The sequence below is a fragment of the Miscanthus floridulus genome, unplaced genomic scaffold (genome assembly GCF_019320115.1).
Source record: "Miscanthus floridulus cultivar M001 unplaced genomic scaffold, ASM1932011v1 fs_201_2_3, whole genome shotgun sequence".
Classification (NCBI taxonomy): domain Eukaryota; kingdom Viridiplantae; phylum Streptophyta; class Magnoliopsida; order Poales; family Poaceae; genus Miscanthus; species Miscanthus floridulus.
In genome coordinates, this window is record NW_027096371.1 from 33,018 (window position 1) to 50,182 (window position 17,165).

Below are 17,165 nucleotides of genomic sequence, written 5' to 3' on the forward strand. Positions count from 1 at the left end.
AATAGCCTTACCAATGACATCTTTATCCTCATCAGGTAAGTCTTGATAAGGTACCATAAGAATGTCCTTGTTGTTGTGAACCACCATGACGATTGTGGTCCCACCGAATGTGCCAAAAAGTGTGTTGACACAAAAATGTGGCGATGTGATCAACGCACAGCAAGCCGGAAGATCTGAGTGGAACTGAGACTAGAGATCTGCTTGGGTTTAACATAGAACCAGCCGATTCTGAAAACCCAATGACGTGCCAGTCAATTTGACCTACAATTGACAAGGAGAGAAAATCTTATCAGTAATTAAATGTGGAACTTGTCGGTGTTGTACCAAATAGTAACAAATGTACTGGCTAGATAGGCGATTCAATGAGGCTATCGACTAAATAGTCGATATCTAGCGTATCCATGAAATAAAGATCTTTAAATCAAGGATTATCGGCTAATATTAAACAATAATGATACGAATCAAAATAACCGATGTTCATGGAACATCAGAAAGCATCATCGGCTAAATGGAACATGATCGATATAAAGCATCGAGCCGATAAGTCTGATGAAAAGAGTAAAACAACCGATCTAGCTTAATTAAGCCATCAATTATAAGATTTGAAGCATGACCAGATCAAAGGACGCCCAATTAAGATGATATGATACCGATCTATCTCTATCTCAATCGTGTGATTTTGTTATAATTAATAAAACATTAATTATAGCAAGATCGATAACCGGTGAATCAACCAAAAACAGCAAGGAAAATCTTACTAATCTTAGCAGATTCGATAACTGATATATTGTATTAAATAACAAGTTATTTAACACAAGATTGATAACTTTGATCTATATTATGATTCGTAAGAGATCAATCAGCTGATGCAGCCTTACAAACTACAATACAGATCGATAACTAACTTATATTATGGCTCATAAATGATCAATCAGCTGATGTAGCTTTGCAAGCACAATACAAGTCATGACGGTACTCAAAAGCAAGCTAGAGGTCGATCAGTCGATGCAGCCCTGTTTGCTGAAGAACTTGCCAAGATCTACAGTACTCCTACTCCTAATGCGATGAAGAAAGCCGAAAAGATTGTATTGATTGAGTGTTCATCCTTTTTTTATAATAACCATGGTCTAATATTTATATCTGGAAGCTAAACACGAATCCTACTCAAATACGACTCATTACAATTCTTGGAATAAAAGAAAACTTCCTAACTTAATAATAATAACCTGGACCCCAATTTTCCTTATTTGTAAAGTCCGACACATCTTCCTGGCGCCACTCAAGTATAGCCCATTAACACCGTCTGCTGACGTCATCCATAAAATAGCTGATTCTGACATCACATCTAAATCAGCTAATACGATTCACATCTATTCGATTCCTTGATGACACAATCCTGGAAGCTTCGAGTTCTCGCGTTCTTCTTCCCAATTTTGGTGTAAACACTCATTCTTCCATGTCACATTCACCTCTGGGCCTGCTTCATCACCTTGGACCTTCCTCAACCATCGTCGGACAATGTTGTTGTTGCCGGCACCACTACTGGACCTGTGGAGCACAAGAGATAGAACAAATGTAGCAACATCATAGCCTGTCATGGTGGAGCGCTCAAGCATGTTGATCTGTGGCATGAGCACGCTGTGGTCTTCCACGAAGGCAGTGCACATCCTAGTGTAGAAGTAGGCCTCTAGATTGCCGACGCTAGAAAGCCTGGTGATGAGCTTGGCGCGCTCGTGGTCGAAGAACCGGTTGTAGGTCCCATGTTGGATCCCATGCAACAACACCCACTGTAGTGGTATGCTCCGTCCCACTATGGCTTCACCACACACCCTACACATCTACGAACAGGTTGCCCGCAGGCTGCCAAGATCTTCCATTTGATCCACTGCAGCCGCAGCGACGCGGCAAGCAATCTCAACAGCCACATCTATTGGGAGCTTCTCTGTGGAACGAGGACATGCGCAGCGGTGACAAAAGATGGATCCTTAGGTCGGGGAGCGATGTCATGGCACAACGGAGCACTAGGGATGAGGTGGATCAGAGTGGAGCAAGATGAGTTCCAAAAACCCTCTTAGGATTTTATGATCGGTCCATTCTTGAAGGTTCCACAGTGCGGGGATGTCGAACGTCTTAAGGAAGTTAATCGTCATCCTCTGAACCATGTGAATCGCGTAAACCATGTATGAAAATGTGGCAAAAATTTAGTATGAAAGAATCTTATCTTACTATCTTATTACGAATTACGATTACTAATTAGAGGCCCCAACGGTGTAAACCGTTTGAACCACATAAACCATGTGAACCCCCTAATTTTGCATGTAAATCACCTACCTCTGGCATTACAAAAGATAATTCAAAGCAGTCAATAAGAATAAAATAGGTTAGCTATTTGTCACTTCGTCTCCCCAAAATCACGTGGTTAGCGCTAGAGGGGCCGAGCTACGTTGTCGAGTCAATTTTCTCCATCTAACTTCCAACACTGTTCCATCACCGTTACTTCCGCCGGTAGAATCATGCTCCACTAAGATCGTGCGAGACATGGCCTCGCCTTAACTCCTGCTCTCATTGAGTGCAATCGAAGGGAACTCCAATGGGTGCCTAACTCGCCCATCCTTCTATAAAAGCATAGGCTAAGGTGGGGAAGCAAGTACATGATTCCTTTTCTAAACTCATTATAGATGCATATCTTCTTGTTCTATCTTCTTCGTCTGATGTTTCGCCTTGACAACCCATCTTTTAGATCTCATCCAATGAAGGATCGGGCAACGAAGCACCTAATGGAACAGTCACAAGAGGTTGTCCCTGCTTGTCCTTGCATTTGTGCGATGCTGCGACGGGACGGGCAGAGCAGTTCGGTGGCGCCGCCACTAGATAGCTGATCCATGCTTCCAGCTATCTCCGACGATGATGGGGGGCGAATGATGTCCATGAGTTGGTGGAGCAGCTAGACATGGCCACCTCTGCCCTCCATGAGGAGAGCCAGGAGGTGGACCGGTTGTGTCTCTCCATTGCCACCGCGAAGCAGGAAACTGGCCACAACGGAGCTTGCCACCGCCGAGGCCCAAGCGCGCCTCGCTGGTAAGGCATTCGACCTCTTGCTTTTTCACTATGTGTTATGTCATGTCTTTTGTTGTAGCATTTTCTTGTCTCCTTTTCAGCTATCTAGAAGCAGCTGATTGCCACACAGGGTGAGGCGGCGGAGGTGATCCTCCTTTGCCAGGTAGCCAAGGACAACACCCGTGTCTCCTCCCGGATGGTAGCTGAGAGCAACAGGCGCTATTAAGACCTCCATGCAGCAGTAGGCAACGCTGTCCGCTTGCTTTTGTCTCCTGCGCTTGTGGGGACGGCCATGGCGGACTGCCTACGCACCGTGCCGCCATGGGTCATGGAGCTGGCCATGTACTGCATTCGCCTAGGGGCCGCTTCGGCCATGGCCACCACCCTAGTTTTAGCTGGGTGAGGACCTGACTAGTGGTGGAGTCGGGGTTCCTGGGGAGAGACAAGCTATCGGCAGAGCGAGAACCTGATCGGCGATTTCTCCACCATGGACGATGGTGTCTTGGCCATGGTGGATGCAAAGGACATCATTCATAATGCTCCATATGAGTAGTTCAATTGTAACATGCCTCTGCATCCTGAATAAAAATGTTCATAATATTTAGTAGTTATTACTTTGAGTTCATCTCTGTTTGCTATGACTTGAACATTCCATTTGTGCGCCTTAGAGTTTGCAGACCGTATGACATGTCCATCGTTAGTAGGTGCTAACATCTCCCAATTATCACCATCAATTGTGCTCACCGCCACTTTGGTCAATTTCCTAAGCCCGGGCGTGAGTCCTACACGTCACTCCCACGCGTATTTACAAAGTTTTGTAGAAATTTGCATTCCCGCGTCTGATATAGTTGCTTACAAAGGACGCTTCCCACTGTATCTTTCTCCTCCTCTATGCTGTTGTTCCTCATCACCGCCCCAGCTCCCTAGTGCCAAACTATGTGACCACCCCTACTCAGCAGCGTGCAAGCTGCCAGTCACCGTCGACAAGCTAGTGCTCCACCGATGACTAGGCTGGTACTCATCACCACCGTCGCCACTAGAGCTCAATGCCACAAGATCCAAAGGCAATGGTAATGCTTTCGCACTTCCCTTATTCATTGTTCTTGGATTTCTATTCCCTTCTTCACTCATCTGAGTACGAATGAAGCTTTCATCTGATTATTAATGAGCTCACAAACACATCTCCGCAGTCGCTCCTTCTCTAATTTAGGCGACAGCACCGCCACTTCCATCACCATCCTCGCTCCACTAGATCCTCGTCAAGATGGAGGAGGAGGCCCCCAACAAGAGGAACGAAGTGGCCACCTCATAGACCATGTCTTAGTCCTCATCGTTAGCTTCCTCACCACTTGCTCCTTATCCGTCGCTCCTAGAATAGCCTCATCTCAGGATCAGAGTACCAGTAAGGAGCTATCCTAGATTCTTGTCGGATTCTTCTACCATAGCTAGAGATGCAAACGCAACTACACCAACATCAATGGTGAATACCCATCCTTATCCTTCTTGCCCTTCCCCATTTAGGATGTCATGATCTCATATTGCTCCCATGGCCTCATCCTCTTCTGGTACTCTAGGTTTTGCTATGTTGTCTGCAATCCGGTGACTAAGAAATGGTTGCTACTGCCAGATTGCAACCATTCTTATGGTTCATCTCGCATGGGGTTTGTTCTGATAGTCTCCTCGCACTTCCATGTGTTTGAATATAGGATCAACGATGATGACTCCATAGGTGTCAACATCTACTCATCTAAAACTAGAGCATGGATGTTTAAAGAATCTGAATGGGGCGAGGGTATTGTAGTATCCACATATGGAAAATGTGTGTTTGTTAATGGTTTTATGCACATGCTGGAGTTCACCTAGATAGTTGCTATTGATATGGAGGGAAAGACGTGGAGGAAAATTCATAGGCCAACTGGTGATGCAATCTCCATCCATGAAGCTCATGGTCAGTTGTGTTTATGTACTGCTGATACTTTGAATAGGTATGAGCTTTCAATCTAGATCCTTGAAGACTATGGTACTAGGAAATGGACATTGAAGCAAAAGATGACCAAGCTAGAGCTATTTGGAAAGAAGAATATTGAAATTTGTGCCAAGGATTGTGATGCGGCCTATAAAGTGATTGTAGTTCATCTAGAATGGAATTTCATTTCCTTGTTAGGGAGGACAAATCATTGCTTCCATATGACATGAGCCGCAGTAACGTTCATGTCCTCCCTGCCTGGGCCATTGGCTATCCTAGAACTACCTAGAAACCATTATGTATGAGCGGCGGACCTCACTATCTTCCTTATGTCCCCTTGTTCATGGAGTCATTAGCAAAGCAGTAAAGGTGCATATGATGTATTTTGTTGTAATTACGTCATGCCATTGTCCTAGGTAGATAGTTGTTTTGATTATATATAGGCCAATTTGGTTTTTGTAACTAAAGGAATGGTGTGTTGAATATTATTAATTGTGTTGCTTTGTGCAGGTGGAGTCTGAGTGCTTTTGAACAATTTTCCTGCATTGGCTAGGTGGAAGAAGAGGGGTTCCATGGTGCATTGCCTACCAATTCGAAGGATACACTAATTATATTCATTTTTACCTAGCAAGCAGGAGTGCCACATAGGAGGAGCACAACTACGTCGTTTCGTTATGTAAGTCTATAGAGATCAGTACCTTTAGTTTGCAATCTATGTACCACTTGTGTTAGGACATCAGTTGAGAAAGATATTATGTTAAGTGTCCATTGTTATTGTAAGAACATCTATATGCTTTGTGTTCAGTAAGCTATTAAGGGTCGTTTATTGTTTTGTTATCACCATCGTCGTTGGTCGTACAAACGTCCAACACCATCGTTGTATGTATTATGCCGCAGAGATAAAAGTGTATCATTGCCGAATCGTTTACTAACCCGACACTGACTAAATGATCATCAAAGGTGGATCATAGTGCAAGGTGACGGTGACTATGACCTTTGTACTGACGGTTTATATGTTGAAGCGATGGTGATCTTTACCTCTATAGACGTCTCAGTCGTCGAAGTGATAGCAAAGCTGCACCGTAGATAGTTGGTTCAAAGCACAAAGTGATGGTGCTGGTGACCACTATACCAGCGGTTGATGTGCCCACGTGATAGTGATGATAGCCTCCACATAGGCGGATCGTTTGCCAATGCAGCAGTGTTAGTGTATACCCACAGATGGGTCATGCTTCAATGCAACAGAAGTAAGGGCCTTATCACGGACTAGATCATAAGCCAATACAACGGTGTAGTGTACACTGCAGTCGGTCTCAGATAATGACGGTGAGGGCTATGATCAACACTACCAGTAGCTTACTGCCGAAGCCAAAATTGGACTACGATGAGGGTTACGACGTGGCTTGTGAAAGGTCCGAGTGTACTAGTGACTCACAATGCAGAAACTATGATAGTTTCTATAGATTTTAATTGCACCACCATGTAGGCAATTTGCTAATGTGGCAAGTGATTTAATAAGGAAAGAGAGGAAAAAATCCAAGAAATCAGGTCTAACTAGGAAATTGGGTCTTCACGGTTATCAATGGACAAGAAACTACTCATTGCCCATTAGGAGAGCGAATATGGTTTCTATCACTACTTATGTCCTATACTATAGAAAATCTTGTACTGGAAAAGATAGTTTCTTGGTACGATATCCTATGCTATAGAAACTGCTAATAGTTTCATGCATTGGGAGTGTGCTTAGATCGTTCAAATTCTCTTTTTCATGTTTTATAAAATATATGAAATATATAAAGCCAAATGATTCAGACATGCTGCATTTACCTCCATTTAAGACTACATGTAACAGAATACGACATGTTTGAAGTTAATTCCCATAGCCCAGCAATCTATACTATCAGGATGTGGTCGATGATAGTGCCAAAAAAAGTTCATTCACTGGTCAATCAGTCAGTATCGTCAGAATTTCTTTCTAGCCCAACCCGATGGGCGGGCCGTGCCTAGTCCACTAACCTAGCACGGCGTGCTATACCAACCTAGGTCTGATTACTGGTCGGTCAAATGCAGACCGTTAGTTTCTACTATATAACTGCTGACACCATAAACCCTACCTCCAATATCACCTCCCATCATTCCCGCTCCCCCTCCTATAGCATCGGCTTTCTCCCCCAGTCACATTCTATTTCCCCTCCCCTAATACTGATCCTTCATCGCCTTCCCTTGATCCTGTGCCCTCCTTCGGGATCGCCTTCGCAAAATTTTTCCGAGGCCACCTACCTTTCCATATCTCCCCTTCTTTATCCTGAGCAGCTAGAATAGTAGTTGAGCTAAACACCTTCCGTTCCTCTCCTCCCCACTCTTGATTCTCTCTTGTTGTGGCGTAGGCACAACGGCGAGTTCCTCCCCTTCCTGATTCATGCAGGGGTGGCGGCGGTGCAAGATAGAATGGCAGTAGCGGCATGTGCCTAGCATGCTTGGTAGGTGTGGCCTTAGTGGGTCATTAGGCCATTGGACCACATCTTGGCCAAGCTAAGATGTTATAGGGTCATGCCTAGATTGATGGCATAGCCCATGGATAGGCATGACATGACATAATTTGCTAGTAGGGCCATGCCTCAGTGGACTGAATCTAGTGCCTGGCCATGCCACCCATTTGGCCATCTATAGCCGGAACCACCATGAGTCTAACAAGGCACATGTTTTGGTAGATTAGATGACAATGGGGCATGGGGCGGCAGCATGTTTGCCCCCCCCCTCGAGAGGGGTCTCTGAACAACTAAATTAGGTGAATCTAACTCCTTTCTTGCCTTCATTATTCCTCAACAACCCCTAAAATCCTTGCTCAACTTACTAAACTAGGATGCATGCAAAAACATAGCAAACTTTAAACAACTGAGGCTTTTCAACCACTTGATGTTGCGCGGTCCTGTGCCGGAAATGCCGATTTCTACCTATTGTGGCGTGTGTATGACTTATTCACAAAGGGTCTATTTGGTTGGGCTGTTGGGGCTACTTTTGCTTCTGAAAAGCTAAAAGCCTAACCAAAGGGGCTGCTTCTTGGAGGCTGCTTTTTAGAAGTTGTTGCTTTTTTGTAGTACATTTTTAAAGCATCTTAGACCCTGCTTTTGGCTTTTTGCTTTTCGAAATGGATGGAATAAAGAACGCTTTGCTAGTTGTTTCAAGAGATAAAGATAGGAGGTATAGTTTATACTTGTTTTCACCAAACAGCTTCAGCTTTTCTATAGCTCATAGCCCACAACAACTTTTCTCCACAGCCACAGCTCAACCAAACAGACCTAGAAGTATCCGCAACACTTCCATCCTCTAGGATAAACAACTCATCCTTAAGCTAGAATGTGTAACACCCTAAATTTTGTCTCTTTTGGAAATAGAGCTAAAATGATTAAATTTGGAATTTTGTGTTCGTTAAAACATAGGAAATAAAAATTTTCATGAAATTAAAATTTAATATAAGGTTTAGAAACTGTGGATGTGCATACATGCCGGTGCATTTGATTTAATTGATTGAGTGGTTTTGGTTAAAATTCAAATTGGTTTAAATTGCTTTTGAAAATGAATTTGGAAATGGCTTTGAAATAAAAGAAAAGAAAATTTGAAGGTGGAAAATCCTTTCCCTCTCTCATTTTGGCCCGAGCAGCTGCGTAGTCTAGCTCCAAGCCAGCCGGCCTTCCTCTGTTCCTGAGCCCAGCACCCCAGCCCTCTCCCTAGTTTCCCTCTTCCTCCCACCGCATGGGCCGAGGTTGGCGTGCAAGCCCACTGCTCCTCCTCCTCCATTTTTTCCCGTGGCCCATTTTCTTCCACCGGCCCTGTTTTCTTCCTTTCGTGCCGGCCTAGCGTCCCGGCCAGCAAGGCCCGCAGCGTGTGCTCCTCTGCCCTCTCCTGCTAATAGGTCTGGCCCACCGATCAGTCACGTCTCCCACCTCTAGCTCGCACCGGAGCCGGACTCCGCGCCGCAGTCCGTGTCAGCTCCGTCTCCCTCCGTTTTGCGTGCGCCCCAAGCCGCGCCAGCCCTTAATATCGGATGCATGTGCCTGCCACTACCTACCCCATGCCCTATGTTGCTCTGCCCTCACCCCAAGCCAGCCTTGCGCCGTTGACAGATCTCGCTGAGGAGCCAGTCACCCGCCGTCGCAGTCCTTCACCGTCATTGCTTTCCCGACGCTCTTGTACTCCTGCCGAGTTCTGTGTCGAGGGTATGAAGCTTCCTACGCTTTCCCCTCTATCTTTGTTGCACGCTGTTGTTCACCAGACGTTGCCAAATGCCTGCAGGTGGTTACCGTCCGCCCCATCCGACCTTGTTTCTTCACCAAGCCATACCCATCGACTGATAACCTTCTAGGTGCGTTCTCCATCTCCTTCTCCTTCTCCCTCTCCCTGTGTTCCTAGTTCGTTCTCTCATGGCCCATAGGCTCCTCCCCAAGAATGCCTGCCATGCCGGCCATGGCGCTGCCACGGACACCTCGCGCGGAGGCCCTGTTCCGGCCACTTCCTCTTCCTGTTTCGATCGTGGCCGTCCAAATATAGATCAAGGGCTACGAATAGAACTTACCCTTTCGCGTGGCTGTTTTACTAAAGAGTCCCCGCCCTATTCAATAATTGAACCGGCAGTCCAAAACATTTTCCCTGAGTCCGTTTTCTTCTTTGGAAAGCGTATTTTGTTTCGGTTAAGTCTAAAATACGTTTTCAACTATTTACAGTTTTGCCACTCAACTTGTTTTAGCCATAACTTCTTCGTTTTAACTTCGATTCGATCCGTTCAAATTGCGTTAGGTTCATAATTTCATAATCTACATGTTAATATCATTGTTAGATGTGTTTTCAACTTTTAAAATTTGTGACTAGATTTAATCTATTATTTTATTAAAGGAAATCTTGTTTAAATCATATCTTCTATGTTTTAACTCCAGTTTTAGCCTGTTCAAGTTGTGCTAGATTCATAGCGACGAGATCTACGTGTTAGTAACAGTGTTTACCATGTCACTATTTCTAGAATTTCATAGTTTAAATTCTAATTTGAATAATAATTATGCAATTGGGTTTTATAAATAAAATATGATATGTTTTACTTTAGTTTTATAATTCAGATCTAAATTTGACTCAATTTATATTATTAAATATCTTATATATGTTTTTATATAAATAAACCCCATGAAGCTAATAGTTTTATGAGTAGATCTTCCAGGTAGATGTATCTTTTCATCGTAGCTCCGATTAGAGTGCTTTTCGCGTCTGTATGTTCGTAGCGAGACGTAGATTCATTTTACAAACTTTTCATATTGATTTTATGATTGGTGTATTGTTCTAATTTAGATCTATTGTTTGCTTCATGTATGATTGTATGGATGCTTGTGTGGTACTTTATGATTTCGCCCAGTCGGTGAGATATACGTGGTGATCAAGAAGAGAAAGAGGAACGTTGAAGATTAAAGCTTACCGAAGGATTAGTGTTTAAGGCAAGTATAGCATGGGATCTTCCTTGTTACCTATTCACCTTTAATCATTTAATTCATACTGCATGTGTCTACCTTGACTGCCACTAAGGATTTCCTAGTAGTTTGTTACCCTGTACCTTGATGCCTTTGGGTTGTTGCATTGGGTAGTATGATGCTAGTGCTCAACTACAACTATGATCTTATAACTTGACTAATGGTATATGCAATAAACATTAAAAGATGCTTTTTAGCAACATGGAACCAGGGGCTAAAGCATTGGGCTATTTCTATGGTGCTCTAGATTCCTCTCCCTAAGGACTTATCTATAAGTGATCATCCGGGACTTACAGTACAGCTGTGAGGGCTACATGGCTCTGGCTTTAGCTCAGTATGAGGACCTTTTCTAGCTTGTTAGAGGTTACCTTTATTGGTGTAAGAATGGCTTGCCGAATCGGGTATAGAGCGGCCTGTGTCCCCTTGTGTATAGGCTACGCGTCATTGTGCCATCGAGAAGGGGGGCTCTACATCTATTTGCCGAGTGAATCTAATGGCCCTAACTTGTTAGACGAACCTTTGAAAGGTTTCATAGTGTACCCTGCCAACCTTTCTTGGAAGTGGGTCAAGAGATTAGCTACCTCGGGTGAAAGGGTAAATCACGACTCACAGTGAAAGTGTACAACCTCTGCAGAGTGTAAAACTGGTATATCAGCCATGCTCATGGTCACGAGCGGCCTTGGAACCCTTATGGAATAGATGATGAACACTGATGATACTATAAAGATGCTCACTAATGATTATTGTTTATGCTATTCATTATTCATGTTTACCTGATCATCTGTAACTTATTGCCACCCAATTGCTAAAAGATGACTCATTAAAAGCTAATCACAGTTAAACCAGTGTCAGCCTTTTGAGCCTCATGAACCCCATGTTATATTTGTTGAGTACGACATGTACTTATGCTTGCTTTATTTTTCACATATTTGGATAAAAATCCCGGATGGGTACCAGATTGCTAGAGTTTAGAGGAATTAGGCTTGTGATCATCCAGTCAGTTGTCCCTGTGGATTTGGAGTCTTCGCCTAAAGATCGGAGTTGTCTTTACGCTGTCTATACTCTAAGGTTATAATCTTTATACTATTACATTATGTATTTAAGCATTGTCTTTTGATATTACCTTTATTTGTAGCTATATGTGAGAATTGACCTCCTGGGCTCACATGTGGTGCGTATCTTGTTTTGTTCTTAAAAACGGGTGCTACAGAATGTCATATGCACCTCTATGAAGCTGTCAAGTCATTCCTATGTAGCCTCGTGTTGACATTTCATAGCAACACTCTTTACTAAGTTGTTTTCCCTTGCATGATGCCAGAAATGTGTTGTTGGTAATTATAAATGACACTTGAAAACTTAAAAGAAAAGTATATATATATATATATATATTAAAGTATCCGCAAGCGCATAGATAATATACCATTGTAGCATTTCACCAAAAGTATACCAGGTATAATTATTTATATTTTAACCACAGGGAGGAGCTATGGAGTTGTGTTGGCATAGAGACACTGACAAATATATATATATATATATATATATATATATATATATATATATATATATATATATATATATATATATAAGGTAATAATGGTATTCCAGAGATAGAAATAGAGTCTCATAAAATGTAGTATGGCTAAGCTATAGATTCGTTAAGAGCAGAAGATTCCTAAGTCATTCCTTATTTACTAAGTCTTTTGTACACTCAAGTATATACACTCTCATCTATAGGATAACTAACTTTGGATCTATGCATAAGGAACATTACTAAGGAAGATCAAGAACAGAGCTTGTCTCCCTTCGCAACCGCGTTCTACTTGCTCTATAAACGGGGAGTGGACTACAAAGGATTCAATAGGAGTATCATATCTGCGAATCTACCACATGACCCAGAGTGCAGAATGCATCCACATGCAAACAATATCTAAGCACCATGCTTACATAATGTTGACCACTTAACTCACTCGAGTACTAAGATAAGAGCCTTGCGAACATATGCATAAATTCATCATCAATCATAACTATATCAATCATATAACTAGGGAAAACTAGGAACATAATAAATAGCAACATAATATTGAAGTAGCACAAAGTCATAAATATAGAGATACAATGGCTATGCTAGTCTCTAGACAGTAGATCCAGAATCCTAAGCAATAGCCCACTCTACTTGAACCTTGCTAGCTAGCCTATACTAGAAACTTGAAGAATTGGAGCTTTATTCTCTTGCTCTCTGGAAACCCTCATTTCTGGTCTGATCTTGACTTATGGCAGCATGCTCTGAAGGGGGCAGGGGACAGGTTATATAGGACATAGCTCTAACAAGAGCCCCTGGATCAAACCGACTTAAAGAACGGCGTAGATGCAACCTAAGAGGCGGTGGAGAACCGACATTCGAAGGAGGGGCTAACATGTGGGCCCAGGGGCCATGGTAGCCTATAGGTGGGGCTAGGTGACCCCACCTAGCAGCCTCCTACCCTTTGCTTCGGTGACTTGGCTTCTGGAGTCCTCTAGAACCTTTTGGAGTAGTTTTTCGCCGCGGATAAGTACAATTTAATTTGACATTTTGATCGTCCTTGATGGTTTTATGAAATAACACTGTTGAATACACAGATTCACCAAAACTCATGGAAATTGTCTGTTTTAAACCCCTAAGTCTATGTTGGTGATCTTTTTCATGCATTATTTGAAGTTATATTGAAGTTTATAATGAATGATGATTACCGTCAACAAACTCCCCCAAGCTTAACCTTTGCTAGTCCCTGACCAAAGCTAAACTTATCAATGGATCAAGAGCTTAGGTTCTTTGAAAACATTGTAGCAACTCCTCAAAAGTACACATGCATTCAAACTAGAATTCTTCTCCGAATTAGAACAAATTGATCTGTCTTTCAAACTTACCCATATTACCTTCAACTATGGGGCTTGTAGCCTCCACTTGGGTCTTGAGTAATTTAAAGACAGAACGATCAAGTCAAGCACTATGTCTCATGTTCTTTGTTCAACCATTATTCCTAGAGTTTTTGCAAGTTTTCAAAATAAAACTCAGAGATTCCATTGTATGATACTCTCAAATCTCTCAAAATAGTGTGGTATTTGTGGATCCTCACCAAGGCAATAGTAATGTTATTCCATTATTTTCCTACAACTAAGACTTATGTGGAGCTCATAGGAATGGTAATAACACGAAAGAGCATTCTTGCAATACATATATTGTAAAGTCAAACCTCGGATCCAAAGAGAGTTAAGTCATACAATCAATTCAAGATGTGCATGTGTGGACTATATGGTGGATATATGTGGTGGCTAACCTAATTCTACTATGCTCCTTGAAAACATGTCTCTTTTGATACTTAGAAATATTTGCAAGAAAACATGGGCTATCTTATTCATCTTTCTTTTTAAGGCAGGTATCTAAGTACCCATTGTTTTAAATATCTCGGACACTTGTCCATTTTTTTCTCAACTCTTTTTTATTTTTTATGAATAACTTTTGCATAGCCGATGCTTCTTTTCTGCATAGCAATTGTTGGAGAGATAGTAACAAGAACTTGGAGCATCTATTTGATGGAAACCTATGAAGCATATTTTTGGTGTTTTCTCCTAGTGTAGGAGTAAAACATTTTTAATGGATCTAGATGGAAAGCATGTTTTTGCGCCTACTCCCAGTGTTGGAGTAGTGCATATGTGGGTGATGTGTATGTGATCTTGATTTTAAGAGCATGACAAACCTCTCATAAGGTTCAACAATGCTTGACTAAGCTCAATGCAAAACAAGTAGCATATGAGTGGAAGCTTTCCTAGCCTAAATATAAACATGTTTGGCTCTGGTAGGAATTCAAACTTTGTCATATAAGGATTTCATCATGTGGATTTTTTATATTTTTCAAAAGATAAATCTCTAGAACTTTAGTATCACTTGGAACAAGATAAATAGTAGCTCAGACCTTCTCATATCATATCCGTCAATTACCTAGATTTAGATCAAGCATTGCTACCCACAAGTTTCAAGTTCATAATAAATTCTCATGTCAAATCAATTTCTATCCAAAACTCGGGAGAATTCAAGGTTGAAAACTAGGTACTTGAAAGGAATTATAACAGAGCATTTATTCATCATTTCTATCAGGTGAGATCGTCTTCAAGTTCTTTTGATTCATTTGGCTCTAAAAAACTAAAGCACATCTTAAGCAAATTAAACTTAAAGCAAACTATACACACTCTTTTTGTTTGGTTTTTTAGACCACTCCACAGTAATAAATATAGAAGATAAAGGCATTTTTTTTTGTTTTCTTAGTTATGCATTTTTTACAGTAATAAGTACTGCTAATAAGACCACTCCGATAAATATATAAGGCCACTCCCAGTTATGCATTTTTTAGACCACTCCACAGTAATAAATATATAAGACCACTCCGATCGGACCCTAGAATAAGTACTACTAATTCTGGTTCTCCTGCTTCTGGTGCTGTTGGATGGGAGCAAGGCATTGTCCTGCTTCTTCTTGCCATAGGGAATGTTGGTGAAGATTGTTCTGAATATCATGCTAGGTTCTCCTCAATGGTGGTGAGCCTAGTGTCAAAGCAAGTGTGTTCCATCTGCTGCTCATGGTAACCCATGGGCGGCAGATGGTGGCCCATGTGCTAGGTCATGATGGCACGTGGGATTGTCATGGAAGCCACGAGCAAAGAAGGACATGCGTCCTCCCTAGTAGATGTTGGAGACCTCCTCATAAGACTGCTACTGGTAGTAGTCAAAATTGTGGTCCTGCCACTGCCCACTTGGGCCCTATTGCCAGGAACTCTCTGAATGATGCAGAGAAGGCTGCTCCCACCCAGCATGTTCAGGTTGGTGCATACGGGAAGATCCCTGAATGGTCCCAACCTACATGCACATGATGATGCACCTAGGAAGGTCCTGCTTGATCAAATCCTATGTAGCTGGTGAAGGCAGGGCCTTTTGGAATGGGGTCCTCTCCATGGTACCGAGGCTGTGGGTTACGAGTGATCCTCGTAGGGGCACTCCTGTGAGGTGCTTCCACCTTTCTCTATATATCAAAGACAAATGAATCCACTGCATACAGACCGAGGTTTGGGTCTAGTAACGGGAACTCAGTTGTATAATCCATATACATCATGACAAGTTTCCCATCTCTTCCCTTTTTTAACATATGAGCATGTTAAAATAATCATAATCAATAAGCCAATGGTGAACGTCAATGTAAGTAATAAAAGCATTTTCTAGTAGGCCCAAATTTTTAGCTATGCGGGTGACCAAAGAAGTGCACCCAACATCTCCCTTAAGACCAGGAATTTCTAACCATTGTGTCATCATGAATTTTACGAGTGAGACCTTCTTTCTTTTGATCATGGCGAAAATCATAAAGTAGTTTTAGTTCATCATTCCAAATAGTGCGAAAATCACTTCTAGGAAATAAGGAAATGCCTAACCACTTATGCATGAAGCGCAAAGTAGGGTGCTGAATTTCATTGGTGCGAGGATGCTAGCAAACAATTTCTTTTGAAATCTCCCACCAAAACTTATTCCTATCAAAGTCTTGTATAGAGGAGTCTACATCAATTATGCACTGAGAGTGAAATCCAAAAAGTTTACTAAAAATTTTCTAGGAATAGAAAATTCTTTCCCAAAAAGTTTAAATGAAACTTCCGAATCGGTGGGTTGCAGAGTGCACAAGAATTCAATAGTCAAAAGCTTACACCCCTGTTCATTAATTTCCCAAGCACCCTCCCATCCTACGGTCTTAAAAATAAGTTCGAATTCAGCGGATCATACCTATGGCTTGTAGTAGGGCTGGATCGTAGGCAGGAGTGAGGACAAAATCCCGAGTCTTTAGCTTCTTTTAGATGTTCTTCTCCCTATCTCCCTAGAGTTTGAGCTGCTTCTCTTGCAGAAGAACGTTCCTTTCCATGGGGGCTGATCGACATGGTGCTCCAATAGCAGGAGATGGTGGATCGACCTCCATGTCGGTGCTTGCTTGGGATGAAGAACTCCTCGTTGAATGGAATGACATTATCTACTTGAGTTTGCCGTCGATCTTGCTCATTTTCCCGCAAAAAATACAAAAACAAGACAACTCATGGAACGGGATTAGGAGATAAAAATGTTAGTGGTTAGCCATCCAGAGTCAATAGTCCGAGGGTTAGTCAGTCCAAAATTACCTAATAAATATTCCAATCAAGATTTTGGCATGACTTTCATCTTAATTCTTTTAATTCCCTCTCTTGATTTGGACAACACTGCCACTCTTAAACTCTATTTTTCTTTCAAATTTTAGCAGCACCTCTCTGTCTCTTTCTCAAGATTTTAGCACTACTTTTACACCCCAAACTTCCTCTCACTCTTTGTTACTCCAACACTACTTCTTCTTAAAAGAAATTCAATTATAAAATTTTGAAATGGAATTCCAAACTCAGGAGCTGGAATTGTGTTGTGTTGGAGGCCGAGAGCAACAAGGAAGAAGTGGGATTTATAGAGGGCACAACAGTAGGCCGGTCAGCCTAGTGGTGGGGCCGGCCAGCCCCACACCTTGGCCAAATGGCCTCTCCAATTTCCTGGTGGATCTTTGCTTCACCCTTAAGCAAAATATCAGCTCCGTTGGTGCTTTCTTT